A 16826-nucleotide genomic window follows, 5' to 3' on the forward strand; every position below is an offset into this window, starting at 1 on the left:
AATAGGACCTAAGGAACCATAGACACTGCCTCGCAATGATCGTTCCTCATTTTTTGAATTTTTCGGCCAAATAACTAGAATTCCGCCCGATTTCCATATTTTTGTGTGCTACAGCCCACGCCTTCCAAGTGGTCCCGGGACCCCCGGACCCCGATCGCCTAAAGTTTTTCCGGACCATCAAACACGACCTAAGGAAATATAGTAACCGCCCCGCCATGATCGTTCCTCATTTTTTGCATTTTTCGGCCAAACAACTAGAATTCCGCACGATTCCCATATTTTCGTGTGTTATAGCCCACGCCTTCCGAGTGGTCCCGGGACCTCCGGACCCTGATCGCCTAAACTTTTTCCGGACAATCAAATATGACCTAAGGAACCATAGTCACCGCCCCGCCATGAACCTTCCAAGTTGTTTGCGCTTTTCAGCGAAAAAACTAGAATTCTGCCCGATTCCCATATTTTCGTGTGCTATAGCCCATGCCTTGCGAGTGGGCCGGGCCCCATGGACTCAGAACGTCTAAAATTTTTCCGGGCCATTAAATACGACCTAAGGAAGTATAGTCACCGCCCCACCATGATCGTTCCTCACTTATTGCGTTTTTCGGCAAAAAAATTAGAATTCCGCCCGATTCCCATATTTTCATGTGCTATATCCCACGCCTTCAAAGTGTCCCAGGACACCCGGACCCCGATCGCCTAAAATTTTTCCAGGCCAAAATATATGACCTAAGAAACCATAGTCACCGCCCCGCCATGATCGTTCCTCATATTTTGCATTTTTCGGCCAAAAAACCAAAATTCCGCTCGATTCCCATATTTTTGTGTGCTATAGCCCACGCCTTCCGAGTGGGCCGGGCCCTCTGACTCAGATCACCTAAAAAAATTTCTGGCCATCCAATAACACCTTAGGAACCAAACTCACCTCCCCGCCATGATCGTTCTTCTTTTTTTTTTTGCATTTTTCGGCCATAAAACTAGAATTCTGCCCGATTCCCATATTTTCGTGTACTATACACACGCCTTCCAAGTGGTCCCGGGAACCCCGGACCCCGATCGCCTAAAAATTTTACGGACCATCAAATACGACCTAAGGAAGTATAGTAACTGCCCCGCCATGATCGTTCCTCATTGTTTGCATTTTTGGGCCAAAAACTAGAATTCCGCCCGATTACTATATTTTTGTGTGCTATTGCCCACGCCTTCCGAGTGGGACGGGCCCCCCGGACTCGAATCGCCTAAAAGTTTTTCGGGCCATCAAATAGGACCTAAGGAACCATAGCCACTGCCTCGCCATGATCGTTCCTCTTTTTTTGTATTTTTCGGCCAAAAAACTAGAATTCCACCCGATTTCCATATTTTTGTGTGCTATAGCCCACGCCTTCCAAGTGGTCCTGGGACCCCCGGACCCCGATCGCCTAAAGTTTTTCCAGGCCATCAAACACGACTTAAGGAAATATAGTAACTGCCCCGCCATGATCGTTCCTCATTTTTTGCGTTTTTCGGCCAAACAACTAGAATTCAGCGCGATTCCCACATTTTCGTGTGCTATAGCCCACGCCTTCCAAGTGGTCCCGGGACCACCGGACCCTGATCGCCTAAAATTTTTCCGGACAATCAAATACGACCTAAGGAACCATAGTCACCGACCCACCATGAACCTTCCTAGTTGTTTGCGCTTTTCAGCGAAAAAACTAGAATTCCGCCAGATTCCCATATTTTCGTGTGCTATGGCCCACATCTTGCGAGTGGGCCGGGCCCCCCGGACTCGGAATGTCTAAAAATTTTTCGGGCCATTAAATACGACCGAAGGAAGAATAGTCACCGCCCCGCTATGATCGTTCCTCACTTGTTGCGTTTTTCAGCCAAAAATTAGAATTCCACACGATTCCATATTTCTATGTGCTATATCCCATGCCTTCAAAGTGGTCCCAGGACCCCCAAAACCCGATCGCCTAAAATTTTTCCGGGCCATCAAATATGACCTAAGAAACAATAGTCACCGCCCCGCCATGATCGTTCCTCATATTTTGCGTTTTCCGGCCAAAAAACCAGAATTCTGCCCGATTCCCATATTTTCGTATGCTATAGCCCACGCCTTCCGAGTGGGCCGGGGCCCCTGACTCGGATCACCTAAAACATTTTCGGGCCATCCAATAAGACCTAAGGAACCATACTCACCTCCCCGCCATGATCGATCCTCATTTTTTGCATTTTTCATCCAAAAAACTAGAATTCTGCCCGATTCCCATATTTTCGTATGCTATACCCACGCCTTCCAAGTGGTCCTGGGAACCTCAGACCCCGATCGCCTAAAATTTTTTCGGGCCATCAAATACGACCTAAGGAAGCATAGTCACTGCCCCGCCATGATCGTTCCTCATTGTTTGTATTTTTGGGCCAAAAAACTAGAATTCCGCCCGATTACCATATTTTTGTGTGCTATTTCCCACGCCTTCCGAGTGGGACGGGCCCCCCAGACTCGGATCGCCTAAAATATTTTCGGGCCATCAAATAGGACCTAAGGAACTATAGCCACTGCCTCGCCTTGATCGTTCCTCATTTTTTGTATTTTTTGGCCAAAAAACTAGAATACCGAGCCGATTTCCATATTTTTGGGTGCAATAGCCCACGCCTTCCAAGTGGTCCCGGGACCCCCGGACCCCGATCGCCAAAGTTTTTCCGGGCCATCAAACACTACCTAAGGAAATATAGTAACCGCCCTGCCATGATCGTTCCTCATTTTTTGCATTTTTCGGCCAAATAACTAGAATTCCGCCCGATTCCCATATTTTGGTGTGCTATAGCCCACGCCTTCCGAGTGGGCCGGGGCCCCTGACTCGGATCACCTAAAATTTTTTCGGGCCATCCAATAAGACCTAAGGAACCATACTCACCTCCCCGCCATGATCGTTCCTCATTTTTTGCATTTTTCATGCAAAAAATGAGAATTCTGCCCGATTCCCATATTTTCGTGTGCTATACCCACGCCTTCCAAGTGGTCCTGGGAACCTCGGACCCCGATCGCCTAAAATTTTTCCGGGCCATCAAATACGACCTAAGGAAGCATAGTCACTTCCCCGCCATGATCGTTCCTCATTGTTTGCATTTTTGGGCCAAAAAACTAGAATTCCGCCCGATTACCATATTTTTGTGTGCTATTTCCCACGCCTTCCGAGTGGGACGGGCCCCCCAGACTCGGATCGCCTAAAATATTTTCGGGCCATCAAATAGGACCTAAGGAACTATAGCCACTACCTCGCCTTGATCGTTCCTCATTTTTTGTATTTTTTGGCCAAAAAACTAGAATACCGAGCCGATTTCCATATTTTTGGGTGCAATAGCCCACGCCTTCCAAGTGGTCCCGGGACCCCCGGACCCCGATCGCCAAAGTTTTTCCGGGCCATCAAACACTACCTAAGGAAATATAGTAACCGCCCTGCCATGATCGTTCCTCATTTTTTGCATTTTTCGGCCAAATAACTAGAATTCCGCGCGATTCCCATATTTTCGTGTGCTATAGCCCACGCCTTCCGAGTGGTCCCGGGACCCCCGGACCCCGATCGCCTAAAATTTTTCTGGACCATCAAATACGACCTAAGGAACCATAGTCATCGCCCTGCCATGAACCTTCCTAGTTGTTTGCGCTTTTCAGCGAAAAAACTAGAATTTCGCCCGATTCCCATATTTTCGTATGCTATAGCGCACACCTTGCGAGTGGGCCGGGCCCCCCGGACTCGGAACGTCTAAAATTTTTCCCAGCCATCAAATACGACCTAAGGAACCATAGTCACCGCCCCTCCATGAACGTTCCTTGTTGTTTGCATTTTTCAGCGAAAAAAATTGAATTCCGTCCGATTCCCATATTTTCGTGTGCTATAGCCCACACCTTCCGAGTGGGCCAGGCCCCCTGGACTCAAAACGTCTAAAAATATTTCGGGTCATTAAATACGACCTAAGGAACCATAGTCACCGACCCGCCATGAACCTTCCTAGTTGTTTGCGCTTTTCAGCGAAAAAACTAGAATTCCGCCAGATTCCCATATTTTCGTGTGCTATAGCCCACACCTTGCGAGTGGGCCGGGCCCCCCGGACTCGGAATGTCTAAAAATTTTCCGGGCCATTAAATACGACCGAAGGAAGAATAGTCACCGCCCCGCTATGATCGTTCCTCACTTTTTGCGTTTTTCAGCCAAAAAATTAGAATTCCACACGATTCCATATTTCCATGGGCTATATCCCATGCCTTCAAAGTGGTCCCAGGACCCCCGAAACCTGATCGCCTAAAATTTTTCTGGGCCATCAAATATGACCTAAGAAACAATAGTCACCGCCCCGCTATGATCGTTCCTCATATTTTGCGTTTTTCGGCCAAAAAACCAGAATTTTGCCCGATTCCCATATTTTCGTGTGCTATAGCCCACGCCTTCCGAGTGGGCCGGGGCCCCTGACTCGGATCAACTAAAACATTTTCGGGCCATCCAATAAGACCTAAGGAACCATACTCACCTCCCCGCCATGATCGTTCCTCATTTTTTGCATTTTTCATCCAAAAAACTAGAATTCTGCCCGATTCCCATATTTTCGTATGCTATACCCACGCCTTCCAAGTGGTCCTGGGAACCTCGGACCCCGATCGCCTAAAATTTTTTCGGGCCATCAAATACGACCTAAGGAAGCATAGTCACTGCCCCGCCATGATCGTTCCTCATTGTTTGTATTTTTGGGCCAAAAAACTAGAATTTCGCCCGATTACCATATTTTTGTGTGCTATTTCCCACGCCTTCCGAGTGGGACGGGCCCCCCAGACTCGGATCGCCTAAAATATTTTCGGGCCATCAAATAGGACCTAAGGAACTATAGCCACTGCCTCGCCTTGATCGTTCCTCATTTTTTGTATTTTTTGGCCAAAAAACTAGAATACCGAGCCGATTTCCATATTTTTGGGTGCAATAGCCCACGCCTTCCAAGTGGTCCCGGGACCCCCGGACCCCGATCGCCAAAGTTTTTCCGGGCCATCAAACACTACCTAAGGAAATATAGTAACCGCCCTGCCATGATCGTTCCTCATTTTTTGCATTTTTCGGCCAAATAACTAGAATTCCGCTCGATTCCCATATTTTCGTGTGCTATAGGCAACGCCTTCCGAGTGGGCCGGGGCCCCTGACTCAGATCACCTAAAAAATTTTCGGGCCATCCAATAAGACCTAAGGAACCATACTCACCTCCCCGCCATGATCGTTCCTCATTTTTTGCATTTTTCATCCAAAAAACTAGAATTCTGCCCGATTCCCATATTTTCGTGTGCTATACCCACGCCTTCCAAGTGGTCCTGGGAACCTCGGACCCCGATCGCCTAAAATTTTTCCGGGCCATCAAATACGACCTAAGGAAGCATAGTCACTTCCCCGCCATGATCGTTCCTCATTGTTTGCATTTTTGGGCCAAAAAACTAGAATTCCGCCTGATTACCATATTGTTGTGTGCTATTTCCCACGCCTTCCGAGTGGGACGGGCCCCCCAGACTCGGATCGCCTAAAATATTTTCTGGCCATCAAATAGGACCTAAGGAACTATAGTCACTACCTCGCCTTGATCGTTCCTCATTTTTTGTATTTTTTGGCCAAAAAACTAGAATACCGAGCCGATTTCCATATTTTTGGGTGCAATAGCCCACGCCTTCCAAGTGGTCCCGGGACCCCCGGACCCCGATCGCCAAAGTTTTTCCGGGCCATCAAACACTACCTAAGGAAATATAGTAACCGCCCTGCCATGATCGTTCCTCATTTTTTGCATTTTTCGGCCAAATAACTAGAATTCCGCGCGATTCCCATATTTTCGTGTGCTATAGCCCACGCCTTCCGAGTGGTCCCGGGACCCCCGGACCCCGATCGCCTAAAATTTTTCTGGACCATCAAATACGACCTAAGGAACCATAGTCATCGCCCTGCCATGAACCTTCCTAGTTGTTTGTGCTTTTCAGCGAAAAAACTAGAATTTCGCCCGATTCCCATATTTTCGTATGCTATAGCGCACACCTTGCGAGTGGGCCGGGCCCCCCGGACTCGGAACGTCTAAAAATTTTCCCAGCCATCAAATACGACCTAAGGAACCATAGTCACTGCCCCTCCATGAACGTTCCTTGTTATTTGCATTTTTCAGCGAAAAAAATTGAATTCCGTCCGATTCCCATATTTTCGTGTGCTATAGCCCACACCTTCCGAGTGGGCCAGGCCCCCTGGACTCAAAACGTCTAAAAATATTTCGGGTCATTAAATACGACCTAAGGAACCATAGTCACCGACCCGCCATGAACCTTCCTAGTTGTTTGCGCTTTTCAGCGAAAAATTAGAATTCCGCCTGATTCCCATATTTTCGTGTGCTATAGCCCATGCCTTCAAAGTGGTCTCAGGACCCCGATCGCCTAAAATTTTTCCGGGCCATCAGATATGACCTAAGAAACCATAGTCACCGCCCCACCATGATCGTTCCTCATATTTTGCGTTTAAAAAACCAGAATTCCGCCCGATTCCCATATTTTTGTATGCTATAGCCCACGCCTTCCGAGTGGGCCGGGCCCCCTAACTCGGATCACCTAAAAAAAATTTGGGCCATCCAATAAGACCTAAGGAACCATACTCACCTCCCCGCCATGATTGTTCCTCATTTTTTGCATTTTTCGTCCAAAAAACTAGAATTCTACCCGATTCCCATATTTCCGTGTGCTATACCCACGCCATACAAGTGGTCCCGGGAACCCCGGACCCCGATCGCCTAAAATGTTTCCGAGCCATCAAATACGACCTAAGGAAGCATAGTCACTGCCCCGCCATAATCGTTCCTCATTGTTTCCATTTTTGGGCCAAAAAACTAGAATTCCGCTCGATTACCATATTTTTGTGTGCTATTGCCCACGCCTTCCGAGTGGGACGGGCCCCCCGGACTCGGATCGCCTAAAAAATTTTCGGGCTATCAAATACGACCTAAGGAACCATTGCCACTGCCTCGCCATGATCGTTCCTCATTTTTTGCAATTTTCGACCAAAAAACTAGAATTCCGCCCGATTTCCATATTTTTGTGTGCTATAGCCCACGCCTTCCAAGTGGTCCCGGGACCCCCGGACCCCGATCGCCTAAAGTTTTTCCGGGCCATCAAACACGACCTAAGGAAATATAGTAACCGCTCTGCCATGTTCGTTCCTCATTTTTTGGGCTTTTCGGCCAATCAACTAGAATTCCGCGCGATTCCCTTATTTTCGTGTGCTATAGCCCACGCCTTCCGAGTGGTCCCGGGACCCCCGGACCCCGATCGCCTTAAATTTTTCCGGACCATCAATTATGACCTAAGGAACCATAGTCACCGCCCCGCCATGAACCTTCCTAGTTGTTTGCGCTTTTCAGCGAAAAAACTAGAATTTCGCCCGTTTCCCATATTTTCGTGTGCTATAGCCCACACCTTGCGAGTGCACCGGGCCCCCCTGACTCGGAAAGTCTAAAATTTTTCCGCGCCATTAAATACGACCTAAAGAAGCATAGTCACCTCCCCGCTATGATCGTTCCTCACTTTTTGCGTTTTTCGGCCAAAAAATTAGAATTCCGCCTGATTCCCATATTTTCATGTTCTATAGCGCACGCCTTCAAAGTTATCCCAGGACCCCCGGACCCCGATCGCCTAAAATTCTTCCGGGCCGTCAAATAAGACCTTAGGAACCATAGGAACCTCCCCTCCATGATCGTTCCTCATTTTTTGCTTATTACGGCTAAAAAACTTGAATTCCGCCCGATTCCCATATTTTTGTATGCTAAAATAGACCACGCCTTCCCAATGGGTAGGGCCCCCCGGAGCCGGATCGCCTAAAAAAATTTTAAGCCATCAAATACGACCTAAGGAACCATAGTCACCGCCCCTCCATGAACGTTCCTTGTTGTTTGCGTATTTCAGCGAAAAAAATAGAATTCCGTCCGATTCCCACATTTTCTTGTGCTATAATCCACACCTTCCGAGTGGGCCGGGACCCCTGGACTCGGAACGTCTAAAAATTTTTCGGGCCATTAAATACGACCCAAGGAACCATAGTCACCGCCCCGCCATGATCGTTTCTCACTTTTTGCATTTTTCTGCCAAAAAATTAGAATTCTGCCCGATTCCAATATTTTCGTGTGCTATAGCCCACGCCTTCAAAGTGGTCCCGGGACCCCGATCGCCTAAAATTTTTTCGCGCAATCAGATATGACCTAAGGAACCATAGTCACCACCTCGCCATGATCGTTCCTCATATTTTGCATTTTTCGGTCAAAAAACTAGAATTCCTCCCGATTCCCATATTTTTGTGTGCTAGCCTTCCAAGTGGTCCCGGAACCCCTGGACCCCGGATCGCCTAAAATTTTTCCGTGCCATCAAATATGACCTAAGGAACCATAATCCCCGCCCCGCCATGATCGTTCCTCATATTTTGCGTTTTACGGCCAAAAAATTAGAATTACGCCTAATTCCCATATTTTCGTGTGTTATAGCCAAGGCCTTCCAATTGGTCCCGGGACCTCTGCACCCCAGATCGCCTAATATATTTTCGGGCCATCAAATACGACCTAAGGAACCATAGTCACCGCCCCGCCATGATCGTTCCTCATTTTTTGCATTTTTGGCCAAAAAACTAGAATTCCGTCCGATTCCCATATTTTTGTTGCTATCGGGCCATCAAATAGGACCTAAGGAACCATAGTCACCGCCTCGCCCGATTTCCATATTTTCGTGTGTAGCCCACGCCTTCCGAGTGGGCCGGCCCCCTGACTCGGATACCCTAAAAAAATTTTGGGCCATCAAATACGACCTAGGGAACCATAGTCACCGCCCCGCCATAATCGTTCCTCAATTTTTGTATTTTTCGGCCAAAAAACTATAATTTCGCCCGATTCCCATATTTTCGTGTGCTATAGCCCACGCCTTCAAAGTGGTCCTGGGCTCCCGGACCCCGATAGCCTAAAATTTTTCTTGGCATCAAATACGACCTAAGGAACCATAGTCACCGCCCTGCCATGACCTTTCCTCATTATTTGCATTTTATGGCCAAAAAACTAAAATTCATCCTGATTCCCATATTTTCTTGTGCTATAGCCCACGCCTTCCAAATGGTCCCGGGACCCCCAAACCCCGATCACCTAAAATTTTTCGGGCCATAAAATACGACCTAAAGAACCATAGTCACCGCCCGCCATGATCGTTCCTCATTTTACGCGTTTTTCGGCCAAAAAACTAGAATTTTGCCCAGTGGGTAGGGCCGCCCGGAGCCGGATCGCCTAAAATTTTTCCACGCCCTTAAATACGACCTAAGTAACCATACTCACCTCCCCGCCATGACCTTTCCTCATTTTTTGCATTTTATGGCAAAAAAACTAAAATTCCGCATGATTCCCATATTTTCGTGTGCAATAGCCCACGTCTTCCGAGTGGGACAGGGCCCCTGGACTCGGATCACCTAAAATTCTTCCGGGCCATCAAATATGACCTAGAGAACCAAAGTCACCGCCCTGCCATGACCATTCCTCATTTTTTCTGCGTTTTACGGCCAAAAAACTAGAATTCCGCTTGATTCCCATATTTTTGTGTGCTATAGACCACGCCTTTCCGAGTGGTCCCTGGCCCCCCAGACCCCGATCGCCTAAAATTTTTCCAGGCCATCAAATATGACCTAAGGAACCATAGTCACCGCCCCGCCATGATAGTTCCTTAGTTTTTGCGTTTTTCGGCTAAAAAACTAGAATTTCGCCTGATTCCCATATTTTCATGTGCTATAGCCCACGCCTTCCAAGTGGTCCCGGGACTCCCGGACTCGGATCGCCTAAATTTTTTTCGGTCCATTAAATACGACCTAAGGAACCATAGTCACCGCCCCGCCATGATCGTTCCTCACTTTTTGCATTTTACGGCAAAAAAAACTAGAATTCCGCCTGATTCCCTTATTTTCGTATGCTATAGCCCACGCCTTCCAAGTGGTCCTGGGACCCCCGAACCCATTTCTCCTAAAAAATATTTGGGTCATCAAATATGACCTAAGGAACCATAATCACCGCCCCACCATGATCGTTCCACATTTTTTGCATTTGTTGGCTAAAAAACTAGAATTTCGCCTGATTCTCATATTTTCGTGTGCACCCACGCCTTCCGAGTGGGCCGAGATCCCCGGACTAGGATCGCCTAAAAACTTTTTGGGCCATCAAATACGACCTAAGGAACCATAGTCGCCGCCCCGTTACGATCGTTCCTTATTTTTTCCATTTTTCGGCCATAAAACTAGAATTCCGCCCGATTCTCATATTTTCGTGTGTTATAGCCCACGCCTTCCGAGAGGGCCGAGCCCCCTGAACTCGCATAGCTTAAAAGTTTTTCGGGCCATTAAATATGAACTAAGGAACCATAGTCACCGCCCCGCCGTGATCGTTCCTCATATTTTACATTTTTCGGCCAAAAAACTAGAATTCCGCCCGATTCCCATATTTTCATGTGCAATAGCCCACGCCTTCCAAGGAGGCCGGGCCCCCTAACTCGGATCTCCTAAATTTTTTTTGGTCCATCAAATACGACCTAGGGAACCATAGTCACCTCACCGCCATGATCGTTCCTCAGTTTTTGCATTTTTCAGCCAAAAAACTAGAATTTCGCCCGATTCCCAAATTTTCGTATGCTATAGCCCACGCCTTCGAAGTGGTCCCGGGACCCCCGGACCCTGATCGCCTAAATTTTTCCGAGCCATAAAATACGACCTAAAGAACCATAGTCACCGCCCCGCCATGATCATTCCACATTTTTTGCATTTTTCGGCAAAACAACTAGAATTCCGCCCGATTCCCATATTTTCGTGTGCGCCCACGCCATTCGAGTAGGCCGGGCCCCCCAGACTGGTATCTCCTAAAAACATTTTGGGCCATCAAATACGACCTAAGGAACCATAGTCACCGCTCCGTCGCGATCGTTCCTCATTTTTTCCATTTTTAGGCCATAAAACTAGAATTCCGCCCGATTCCCATATTTTCGTGTGCATTAGCCCACGCCTTTCGAGGGGGCTGGGCCCCCTGACTCGGATCGCCTAAAAAATTTTCGGGCCATCAAATACGACCTAGGGAACCATTGTCACCGCCTCGCTATGATCGTTCCTTAGTTTGTGCATTTTTAGGCCAAAAAACTAGAATTTCGCCCGATTCCCATATTTTCGTGTGCTATAGGCCACGCCTTGGAAGTGGTCCCGGGACCCCCGGACCCTGATCGAATAAATTTTTTCGGACCATAAAATACGACCTAAAGAACCATAGTCACCACCCCGCTATGATCATTCCTCATTGTTTGTGTTTTTCTTCCAAAAAACTAGAATTTCGCCTGATTCCAATATTTTCGTGTGCTATAGCCCACACCATCCCAATGGGTAGGGCCCCCCGGAGCCGGATCGCCTAAAATTTTTCCGGTCCATTAAATACGACCTAAGGAACCATAGTCACCGCCCCGTCATGATCGTTCTTCATTTTTTGCATTTTTCGGCCAAAAAATAAGAATTTCGCCCGATTCCCATATTTTCATGTGATATAGCCCACGCCTTCCGAGTGGGTCGGGCCCCCGAACGCAGATTGCCTAAAAGTTTTTCGGGCGATCAAATATGACCTAAGGAACGATAGTCACCGCCCAGCGGTGATCGCTCCTTAGGTTTTTCATTTTTCGGACAAAAAACTAGAATTCCGCCTGGTTCCCATATTTTCGTGTGTTGTAGCGCATGCCTTCCAAGTGGTCCCGGGACCCCCAGACTTGGATCGCCTAAAGTTTTTCTGGGCCATTAAATACGACCTAAGGAACCATAGTCACCGCCCCTCCATGATCGTTCCTCACTTTTTCCATTTTACGGCCAAAAAACTAGAATTCCGCCCGATTCCCATATTTTCGTGTGCTATAGACCACGCCTTCCAAGTGGTCCCGGGACCCCCGAACCCCGATCTCTGAAAAATATTTCGGGCCATCAAATACGACCTAAGAAACCATAGTCACTGCCCCGCCATGATTGTTCCTCATGTTTTGTGTTTTTCGGCCAAAAAACTTGAATTCCGCGTGATTCCAATATTTTCGTGTGCTATAGCCCACGCCTTCCGAGGGGTCCCGGCCACCCCGGACCCCGATCGCCTAAAATTTTTTCGGTCCATCAAATACGACCTAAGGAACCATAGTCACCGCCCCGCCATGATCGTTCCTCATTTTTTGCGTTTTTCGGCCAAAATACTAGAATTCCGCCCGATTCCCATATTTTTGCGTGCGCCCACGCCTTCCGAGTGGGCCGGGCCAGCCTTACTGGGATCGCCTGAAATTTTTTCGGGCTATCAAATACGACCTAAGGAACCATAGTCACCGCCCCGCCATGATCATTCCTCATTTTTTACGATTTTACGGCCAAAAAACTAGAATTCCGCCTGATTCTCATATTTTCGTGTGCTATACGCCTTCCAAGTGGTCCCGGGACCCCCGGACCCCGATCACCAAAATTTTTTCTGGGCCATCGAATACGACCTAAGGAACCATAGTCACCGCCCCGCCATGATCGTTCCTCATTTTTTGCATTTTTCGGCCAAAAAATTAGAATTCCGCCTGATTCTCAAATTTTCGTGTGCTATAGCCCACTCCTTCCCAATAGGTAGGGCCCCACGGAGCCGGATCGCCTAAAATTTTTTCGGGCCATCATCTACGACCTAAGGAACCATAGTCACTGCCCAGATATGACCTTTCCTCATTTTTTGCATTTTACGGCCAAAAAACTAGAATTCTGCCCGATTCCCATATTTTCGTGTGCGCCCACGCCTTCCGAGTGGGCCGGGCCTCCAGAATGTGATCGCCTAAAAACGTTTCGAGCCATCAAATACGACCTAAGGAACAATAGTCACCGCCTCGCCATGATCATTCCTCAGGTTTTACATTTTTCGGCCAAAAAACTAGAATTCTGCCCTCTTCCCATATTTTCGAGTGCTATAGCCCACGCCTTCCGAGTGGGCCAGGCCCCTGACTCGGAACGCCTAAAAATTTTTCGGGCCATCAAATATGACCAGGGGAACCATAGTCACTGCCCCTCCATGATCGTTCCTCATTTTTTGCATTTTTGGGCCAAAAAACTAGAATTCCGCCCGATTACCATATTTTCGTGTGCTGTAGCCCATGCCGTCAAAGTTTTTCCGGGACCCCAGGACCCCGATAGCCTACAATTTTTCCTGGCCATCAAATACGACCTAAGGAACCATAGTCACCACCCCGCCATGACCTTTCCTCATTTGTTGCATTTAATGGCTAAAAAACTAAAATTCTGCCTGATTCTCATATTTTCTTGTGCTATAGCCCACGCCTTCCGAGAGGCCGAGCCCCCTAGACTCGCATAGCTTAAAAGTTTTTCGGGCCATTAAATATGACCTAAGGAACCATAGTCACCGCCCCGCCGTGATCGTTCCTCATTTTTTACGTTTTTAAGCTAAAAAACTAGAATTCTGCCCGATTCCCATATTTTCGTGTGCAATAGCCCACGCCTTCCGAGGAGGCCGGGCCCCCTTACTCGGATCTCCTAAATTTTTTTTGGGCCATCAAATACGACCTAGGGAACCATAGTCACCTCACCGCCATGATCGTTCCTCAGTTTTTGCATTTTTCGGCCAAAAAACTAGAATTTCGCCCGATTCCCATATATTCGTGTGCTATAGCCCACGCCATCGAAGTGGTCCCGGGACCCCCGGACCCTGATCGCCTAAATTTTTTCCGAGCCTTAAAATACGACCTAAAGAACCATAGTCACCGCTCCACCATGATCGTTCCACATTTTTTGCATTTTTCGGCAAAACAACTAGAATTCCGCCCGATTCCCATATTTTCGTGTGCGCCCACGCCTTTCGAGTGGGCCGGGCCCCCCGGACTGGGATCTCCTAAAAAATTTTCGGGCCATCAAATACGACCTAAGGAACCATAGTCACCGCCCTGTCGCGATCGTTCCTCATTTTTTCCATTTTTCGGCCATAAAACTAGAATTCTGCCCGATTCTCATATTTTCGTGTGCAGTAGCCCACGCCTTCCGAGGGGGCTGGGCCCCCTGACTCAGATCGCCTAAAAAATTTTCGGGCCATCAAATACGACCTAGGGAACCATTGTCATCTCCTCGCCAAGATCGTTCCTCAGTTTGTGCATTTTTAGGCCAAAAAATTAGAATTTCGCCCGATTCTCATATTTTCGTATGCTATAGGCCACGCCTTGGAAGTGGTCCCGGGACCCCCAGACCCTGATCGCCTAAATTTTTCCGGGCCATAAAATACGACCTAAAGAACCATAGTCACCGCCCCGCTATGATCATTCCTTCTTTTTGCGTTTTTCTTCACAAAAACTAGAATTTCGCCTGATTCCAATACTTTTGTGTGCTATAGCCCACGCCTTCCCAATGGGTAGGGCCCCCCGGAGCCAGATCGCCTAAAATTTTTTCGGTCCATTAAATACGACCTAAGGAACCATAGTCACCGCCCTGTCATGATTGTTCTTCATTTTTTGCATTTTTCGGCCAAAAAATAAGAATTCCGCCCGATTCCCATATTTTCGTGTGCTATAGCCCACGCCTTCCGAGTGGGCCGGACCCCCAAACTCAGATTGCCTAAAATTTCGTGTGCTATAGCCACCGCCCAGCCGTGATTGTTACTCAGGTTTTTCATTTTTCGGACAAAAAACTAGAATTCCGCCCGGTTCCCATATTTTCGTGTGCTGTAGCCCATGCCTTCCAAGTGGTCCCGGGACCCCCGGACTCGGATCGCCTAAAGTTTTTCCGGGCCATTAAATACAACCTAAGGAACAATAGTCACCGCCCCTCTATGATCGTTCCTCACTTTTTCCATTTTACGGCCAAAAAACTAAAATTCCGCCCGATTTCCATATTTTCGTGTGCTATAGACCACGCCTTCCAAGTGGTCCCGGGACCCCCGAACCCCAATCTCCTAAAAAAATTTCGGGCCATCAAATACGACCTAAGGAACCATAGTCACTGCCCCGCCATGATTGTTCCTCATGTTTTGCGTTTTTCGGCCAAAAAACTTGAATTCCACGCGAATCCAATATTTTCGTGTGCTATAACCCACGCCTTCCGAGTGGTTCCGGCCACCCCGGACCCCGATCGCCTAAAATTTTTTCGGTCCATCAAATATGACCTAAGGAACCATAGTCACCGCCCCGCCATGATCGTTCTTCATTTTTTGTGTTTTTCGGCCAAAATACTAGAATTCCGCCCGCTTTCCATATTTTCGCGTGCGCCCATGCCTTCCGAGTGGGCCGGGCCAGCCTTACTGGGATCGCCTGAAATTTTTTCGGGCTATCAAATACGACCTAAGGAACCATAGTCACCGCCCCGCCATGATCATTCCTCATTTTTTACGATTTTACGGCCAAAAAACTAGAATTCTGCCTGATTCCCATATTTTCGTGTGCTATACGCCTTCCAAGTGGTCCCGGGACCCCCGGACCCCGATCGCCAAAATTTTTTCTGGGCCATCGAATACGACCTAAGGAACCATAGTCACCGCCCCACCATGATCGTTCCTCATTTTTTGTATTTTTCGGCCAAAAAATTAGAATTCCGCCTGATTCCCATATTTTCGTGTGCTATAGCCCACGCCTTCCCAATGGGTAGGGCCCCACGGAGCCGGATCGCCTAAAAATTTTTCGGGGCGTCAAATATGACCTAAGGAACCATAGTCACAGCCCAGACATGACCTTTCCTCATTTTTTGCATTTTACGGCCAAAAAACTAGAATTCTGCCCGATACCCATATTTTCGTGTGCGCCCACGCCTTCCGAGTGGGCCGGGCCTCCAGAATATGATCGCCTAAAAACATTTCGAGCCATCAAATATGACCTAAGGAACCATAGTCACCGCCCCGCCATGATCATTCCTCAGGTTTTACATTTTTCGGCCAAAAAACTAGAATTCTGCTCGATTCCCATATTTTCGTGTGCTATAGCCCACGCCTTCCGAGTGGGCCAGGCCCCCCTGACTCGGATCGCCTAAAAAAGTTTCGGGCTATCAAATACGACCATGGGAACCATAGTCACTGCCCTGCCATGATCGTTCCTCATTTTTTGCATTTTTCGGCCAAAAAACTAGAATTCCGCCCGATTACCATATTTTCGTGTGCTGTAGCCCATGCCTTCAAAGTTTTTCCGGGACCCCAGGACCCCGATAGCCTAAAATTTTTCCTGGCCATCAAATACGACCTAAGGAATCATAGTCACCGCCCCTCCATGACCTTTCCTCATTTTTTGCATTTAATGGCTAAAAAACTAGAATTCCGCCTGATTCCCATATTTTCTTGTGCTATAGCCCACGCCTTCCAAGTGATCCCGGGACCCCCGAACCCCGATCGCCTAAAAAATTAACGGATCAAAAAATACAACCTAAGGAACCATAGTCACCGCCACTCCATGATCGTTCCTCATTTTTTACATTTTTCGGCCAAAAAACTAGAATTTTGCCCGATTTCCATATTTTCGTGTGCTATAGCCCACGCCTTCCGAGTGGCCCAGGTCCCCCTGACTCGGATCGCCTAAAAAAATTCTGGGCCATCAAATACGACCAGGGGAACAATAGTCACTACCCCGCCATGATCGTTCCTCATTTTTTGCATTTTTCGTCCAAAAAACTAGAATTCCGCCCGATTCCCATATTTTCGTGTGTTGTAGCCCATGCCTTCAAAGTTGTCCCGGGACCCAAGGACCCCGATAGCCTAAACTTTTTCCTGGCCATCAAATACGACCTAAAGAACCATAGTCACCGCCCTGCCATGACCTT

Source organism: Nicotiana tabacum, chromosome 17, assembly GCF_000715075.1.
Source record: "Nicotiana tabacum cultivar K326 chromosome 17, ASM71507v2, whole genome shotgun sequence".
Lineage (NCBI taxonomy): Eukaryota > Viridiplantae > Streptophyta > Magnoliopsida > Solanales > Solanaceae > Nicotiana > Nicotiana tabacum.